This window comes from Limulus polyphemus, unplaced genomic scaffold (genome assembly GCF_000517525.1).
Source record: "Limulus polyphemus unplaced genomic scaffold, Limulus_polyphemus-2.1.2 Scaffold3202, whole genome shotgun sequence".
In the NCBI taxonomy this organism is placed as follows: Eukaryota; Metazoa; Arthropoda; class Merostomata; order Xiphosura; family Limulidae; genus Limulus; species Limulus polyphemus.
Genome location: NW_013668812.1, coordinates 126,498 through 133,312, shown reverse-complemented (window position 1 = coordinate 133,312; position 6,815 = coordinate 126,498). Strand labels below are relative to the sequence as shown.

General features: G+C 33.5%; 1 long non-coding RNA gene across 2 annotated transcripts in view; it reads right to left on the bottom strand.

Moving 5' to 3' along the window:
* Nucleotides 1-686: 686 nt before the first annotated feature.
* The window catches only part of LOC111088138, an 8,867-nt gene continuing 2,738 nt past the window's right edge, over nucleotides 687-6,815 (bottom strand). For both annotated transcript variants that reach the window (XR_002612740.1, XR_002612739.1), the window contains one exon: nucleotides 687-1,224. This is a non-coding gene — a long non-coding RNA (uncharacterized LOC111088138). The remainder of the gene's footprint in view (nucleotides 1,225-6,815) is intronic.

Here is a 6,815-nt window from a genome sequence, read left to right as displayed (position 1 = left end):
CAAGGTTTGTAGGTTGTAATATGTACTAGCAAGGTTTGTAGGTTGTAATATGTACTAGCAAGGTTTGTAGGTCGTTAGTTTCGACATAAAGAATTAAGTATTTTACAGACTATGATAATAAAGTTACAGTCTAAAAGGTCAAGTAATGTGACTCCACTAATTGATTTAATTAAAATATGTTGGTCGTTAATGTAAGAAATGTGTTTATGGAGGAATTCAATAATATAATCTCCAAAAATGGCAATGTAAGGTGAAAGAAGAGGTAACTTACCTTCAGTAAACCGGGATCCGTGGTCCCGGAGTGGAATATAAATTCTGATTAAAAGTTAGAACACAGGATCACATACAAAAGTTTTAGGTCTCGTTTGAAAACCATTAAAACTTTTGCATGTGATCTTGTATGCTAACTCCTTAATCAGAATTGATATTGTACTGATACTTATAAATATACATTAAAAGAAATCTTTACATTTCATTGAAGTTAAGCTTAGAGAAAGAGTTATGGCATACGGGAGTAGAGTTTGATAAGATTACATAACTGCATTGTTTCGACTAACGGTACTACTGGAAACACCGAAATCAACTTCTCTAGTTTCAGTAAAAATCCTACTGATAGTAACATCGGCCACCCAAAAATATTTACATATCCTTTTCACTTTGCTTCAGTTGGCTGTATCTTACTCTTGTTTTTTTTTTTTTACAGAGTAATGCGTGAAATCCGATCTGATCAAAGATCATAGAATAATAATTTACGGGGATATGCAATTGAAAATTTTGATCTATCACAATAAAGAAAAAACGTTAAATATACATATAGAAATAAATATCTCTCTTTTTTAGTAACTTGTACTATTCAACATCGTACGTCATGTTACCCTAATTAATCAAACCTATGTAAGCAGAATATGAAAAGACAAATGTCCGCCTGTTACTGTAAACACACATACATTCTAAGGTATCATGATTATTTGAAGTAGCAGGTGTTTTTAATGCACATGTTAGATAGACTGCATTATTTCCAGCAACACTTTCTAAACCACGCGCTTACCAGGTGTCGTTTTCAAATAACCAAACTACGTATTTAATAAAAAAAAAAAGAAACAAGCTGTAACTTTAGACAAAATAATGTTATTCTTTAATACCTCTATTTCGACATACGTCTTCTTCAGGATACAATGCAATACAAAAATGAGTAAAACTGGAACACTGTTTCTCGTGGAAAAGCTTGAAATTAAAAATAGTAGAATATTATTATTTAATAACAAATCTCATCAGTTCATATAGATTTTCAAGCCTCAGTCAGAAAATTAAACATAAATTGTAAAGCACTAATAAAATTTGTTGTACCTTAACTTGAAGCATCAGGTATTTTGATTTAAAAATTAAAACATATTTAATGAAACCGTGGTTCACACCCAAATATTAACCATACATGTAAATTGTATTTTAATAGAATCATGGTTCATACGGGAGCATTAACCCTATATGTAAGCTGTTTTTTAATGAAAAACGCGGCTCATATGCATATATTAACCCTACAAGTAAACCGTATTTTGAATAGAACCTAATTTATATTGTTACGACAGCAGAAGTCACGTGACTCTAGTGACAGGTCATGATATTCTCGAAGGTTCGTGAATGCTCGAGTGTTTACTAGATGTGCTGTATTCTTGTATATAAGACCGCCAAGAAGTGACGGCAACAATGGAATTGAATTGCAGACAGAGATAGAAACGGACAATTGAGTAAAGCGCGTGAATCGTTCGTTGTGAATTATAGCGTTTGTTTAAGTTATAGCGTGAATGTGGAAATTAAGTGTATTGCAAAGTTGTATTGAGAAAGAATAAAATAGTTTTATTTAATAAAGGACTTGCATCGCTAAAGTTTCTTTGGAAAGAATTTTTACGGAAAATTAACACACAAACTGAGACGTAACAATATGTATAGAAAGTCGTGTGCTTAACCATCGTGTGTTCCTACTTATATTGGACTTTTAAATTACTTAAGATAAACGTCTGCGATATTTAAAAAAATAAAATTTCGCCCTAATTCTCAAGTTAACTACAGCGTGTTGTTGACTATGAAGGGCGTTTTATTCAAGTATTGACTTGTCAAAAGACAACAAAGACGAGATTTAGGCACCCAGATGAGTACAGTACAAACTATGATATAAAAAATAACAAATAGTTATTACCAAGTGTTTATATTTTTAAATATATGAATTACACGAACTATGTTATGCAAATATAGACTATATTGTGATCATAATCCCAATCGCGTTATAAAACATATATATATAAATGTTGCTGTTTTCTGTGACGTTGCTATAACAACAATACACTCTGAATATAACAAACATTGAAAAAATAGAAGATACACTTATGTCTAAAAGATAAACAAAAACGTTAAACACGCAAACAAATATGCATCAATACAATGTCACTAAGGCTGTCAAATTTATAGCGTACAGACATCTGATGCAAACATGTTAAATTGCATTTACAATAATTCGGGTTTCGATAGTTGAAATTCAAGGTAATTTTGTTGGTAGATATTATATGTGCACCTATGCGTGTGTGCATGTTGAAGGAATTTATATAAGTATAATAATACTGTCTGTTGTGTGTCCATGTAACTACTTCGCAGGGTGTGAATGGATCTTCACCAAAATTGGTATGGTGGTCCATTAGTTTCATACGGGGGTACATACAAATTTCAGTTTCGCATTTTGTGTTTTACGGTTTTTATTGTCGTTTCGCATTTTTTACGACTACTTCGCCCCCTGTTGATAGAGCTTCACCAAATTTGGCATGAAAGTTTGGTAGGTTCATGGAGAAATATACAAATTTCCAGTTTTGCGGATTTTACCACTACTTCACCTCCAATGGATGGATATTCACCAAATTTGGTATGAAGGTTCATTGGGTCCATGGGGAAATACATTCAAATTTGCGAATTTATATTTTGTGTTTTGCAGTTTTTATTAACGTTTTTTACAATTATATATAAGGGAAGCAACTTTTCATATCCTAAGATAACCTTTCATTAATCATGAATTTACATAACTTCCGTCCAGGGGACGGGTACTCCAGCTAGTAGTTTAATAATAATAAAGAAACACGTCATCCCCTAAGTGATAACAAAAAGTCACTGCTAAAAGACGAAAATGTGTTTTAGTATGAAACGTACGAAATATTGATTCCAGAGAAAATGTTAATAAGAGTCTCTCGGGAAGCGTATAATACGGAGTTTCTGATTTGAATCCAGGAAAAATGACACTGGATATAATGTAAGGTGGTAAAAAGTAACAACCAAAAATTGTTTCCACTTAACATTATTACTAATGTAATTATTATTATTTTACATTATTACAGGGTGTTAGAAAGTTGTGACGGTAATATTTGCAATTGGTAAGGACTATAATATCGCTAGTTCTGTTAGGTTTGTCCAGCCAGTCTTGACGCCTTATCAACAGGAAACCCCAACCAGTGTATCTTTGTTGTCTGTGTTTGGCAATATATGCCAATTTAGAGATTTCTGGGTATGGTTGCAAGTACAAATCATATAGCCATCAGACGTATCCCAAGTTTTACAGATATAACTGCCTAATGAATAATTCGGTTGTATCTGTTATTCAAACTACTAGAAGCGATGGATCTGTAGTATGCCCCCCCCCAAAAAAAAACAACGACAACAAAAACAAACTCGATTTATAAAAATGGTATGTTATTTAAATGTTATAACTGTCAGTTAGCTACTTAAGATTTTAGTTGCCATATAATATATATTGTTTGTTTTTGTAACTTGTTCATGTTTTTCATGATAACATACTCTCATACCCTGAAAGGAGTCGTTAGAGAATTTTAAAAAAATTAAGTATTTCAGCCACACTAAGTTTAGAAATATATTTTAAACCCCTGAGTCACTACGTGGATCGCTTGGAATTTTGAGAACTTATGGGTGAAATTAAATATATATACTAATAATATCTCATGCACACTGTATCTGTTATATCCAGGGCCGACAAGGTCATTTGTCCAATACAAGAGCTCATCATACCAGCTGGGATATGACAAACACAATAGTGGTTGAGACACTATTTATACTATCAAATTACATAAACAGCATATTGTTACGTTGTGAGCTGGATTAAGTTAATAAATGTCATTTTTCATCAATTTAATATGAGTAATTAAGGTAAGGAATAAGATTATTTATTTATTCTAACATCAATTATTTATAATTATTATTATTATATACTTTTACTTGAATTAACTTTAATAATTCAGAAGATTTATTTGTTTGTTTGGTTAAAGTTAAGCACAAAGCTACACGAGGGCTATCTGTGCTAGCCGTCCCTAATTCAGCAGTGTAAGACTAGAGGGAAGGCAGCTAGTCATCACCACCTACCACCAACTCTTGGGCTACTCTTTTACCAACGAATAGTGGGATTGACCGTCACATTATAACGCCCCCACGGCTGAAAGGGCGAGCATGTTTGGTGTGACGGGGATTCGAACTCGCGAACCACAGATTGCGAGCCGAGCGCTCCAACAACCTGGCCATGCCGGGCCCCAACAAGCTAGTCTTACTGTTCCCGGCGCAGGACTAAAAACCACAGCGTCAACGGGAAAAAGACTTCATTAGTCATTCTAAGAACTTAGCGGTGAAAGTAAAGAAAAATGTATAAAAATATGTCAACCACACTTTATCCAGTACATGCGAGACCTTTCACTGTATACCATGACTTATCAAACCGATATTTTCAATTAATTTGTGTATATAGTTTAAGTATATTAATGTGTCTTCACTTTGATTTTATGTCTTAAACTCACTAGTTTTATAGGGTATTAAGGTTTTGTGTGGGTCATTATTGCCAAATGGTTATTTTGTGTGTTGCCTGTTTTTCATGTCTTATTCAGAGTTCATTTTCTTTTATGTGCTGAGATGTTTTGCCATATTTCACTGTAGTTATTTTATGAGCCTGTGTTGATATGTATACTTTTTTTTCTAAGAGTTCGTTTTGTTTTTAGCCACGACATAGCGTCTCCTAGAACAGCTCAGAGTTTGTTTTTTCAAGTGCAAATTTTTGGCTCATAACTCGGTCATCTCTTGACCAATTTAAGATCTAACTACAGTTTTGGACCCGGGAAGTCAAACCCATTTGATTGATGTATTTGACCATGCCCAAGGTCTCATACATTAATTAATTCTAATCCTGCCGAAAAGAATTTTAATTTGAGGGTAAGATGGTAGAAATGCTGATGAGTAATAAAATTGAATCGAGTATATGCGTGCCCCAGGCTTGGTATTACTGGGGCAAAAAATACAGCTAATAAAAATGAAAAAAAGGTCTCGTAGATTAATTTACTCTAATTCTGCCTTAAAGAATTTTAAGTGCCGCGCCTATTGAGGATTCCCTCTTATTTGTTTGTTTGTTTTGAATTTCGTGCAAAGCTACACGAGGGCTATCTGCGCTAGCCGTCCCTAATTTAGCAGTGTAAGGCAAGAGGCAGCTAGTCATCACCACCCACCGCCAACTCTTGGGCTACTCTTTTACCAACGAATAGTGGGATTGACTGTCAAATTATAACGCCCCTACGGCTGAAAGAGCAAGCATGTTTGGTGGGACGGGGATTCGACCCTCAGATTACGAGTCGAGCGCCCTAACCACCTGGCCATGCCGGGCCTCCCTCTTATTTACTCCAATATTTTGTAAAGGTTTTTATTTAAAATGATTGTATGTTTTGTTTTATAAAGTTTTGTATTTTTTCTTTTCATTCTTTTACTTCAGATCTCATATGACAGTTGTATATTGAGATTTAGTTTTGTACTTTCTAACATATTAAATTGTAATTATATGATTTCATTGTTAAAGGCTCATTTTGTATAATGATTGAAATGCCACCGTTAAAGGGTTTCTGGTATTGTATTCTGTATTTAATCTCATTTTATTTTGTGTTAAAGAGTTTCTCATGATACCAAATTATAGAGTATTACATATCATTGTTAACTTGCTTTACGGTATTATGTTAACTTGCATTATTTCTTTGTTAAAATATATTTTTTGCATCTACTTATTTGATGTGACCATTGTCAAATAATCAGTGATAAAATTATTTTGCAACAATATATAATTAATGATTCCTACTTCATGGTTAAATGGTATTTTGTTACATCTGTTATTAAATTGTATTTCTTTGTTGCGTTGTCTTTGTTGCAGATATGTGTTTACAGGAGAAAGAGAAATTCACCATACTCCTTGACCATATGTGTGCAGCTTACTTGGTTTTAAATATAATTTTAAATGTTGGCTTGAGGGCAAGCTTGTAGTAAAGAGGGGAGGAAAAGTATGCCTAAGCCTACCATGTTTTCTACCTTATTTTAATACAGTATTTCTTGAACTAAATCATTTAATTTAGATATCTGTGGTCTTCACATAAAACACGAAGAAGAAAGTCATTAAGTTGCTTTCATTCTGGCAGCCTTTATTGTTCTGTTAAAGTAACATCTGATCTGTCCACGGGTGGGGAATATGGCTGTAATGCTGCAGATTATGTAGAATGTCAACAACATTGTCCTCCAATGGTAGGTCAGGTAACATATTGAGGTTAAAGACTCTCTTAAGTTTTAACAAGAATGACCAGTCACGTGGATTATGCTAATTACACTGGGTAAGTCTGGTGTTACGGAGTTAACTAACCTAGTAATGGCTGGAGACGGCTTAAATGGGTAATGAAGAAAAAACTTTAATATAAGTTTAACATAACAGCAAATGTACAACGTTTCGACATGGTTTTGTCATCATCAGGTAC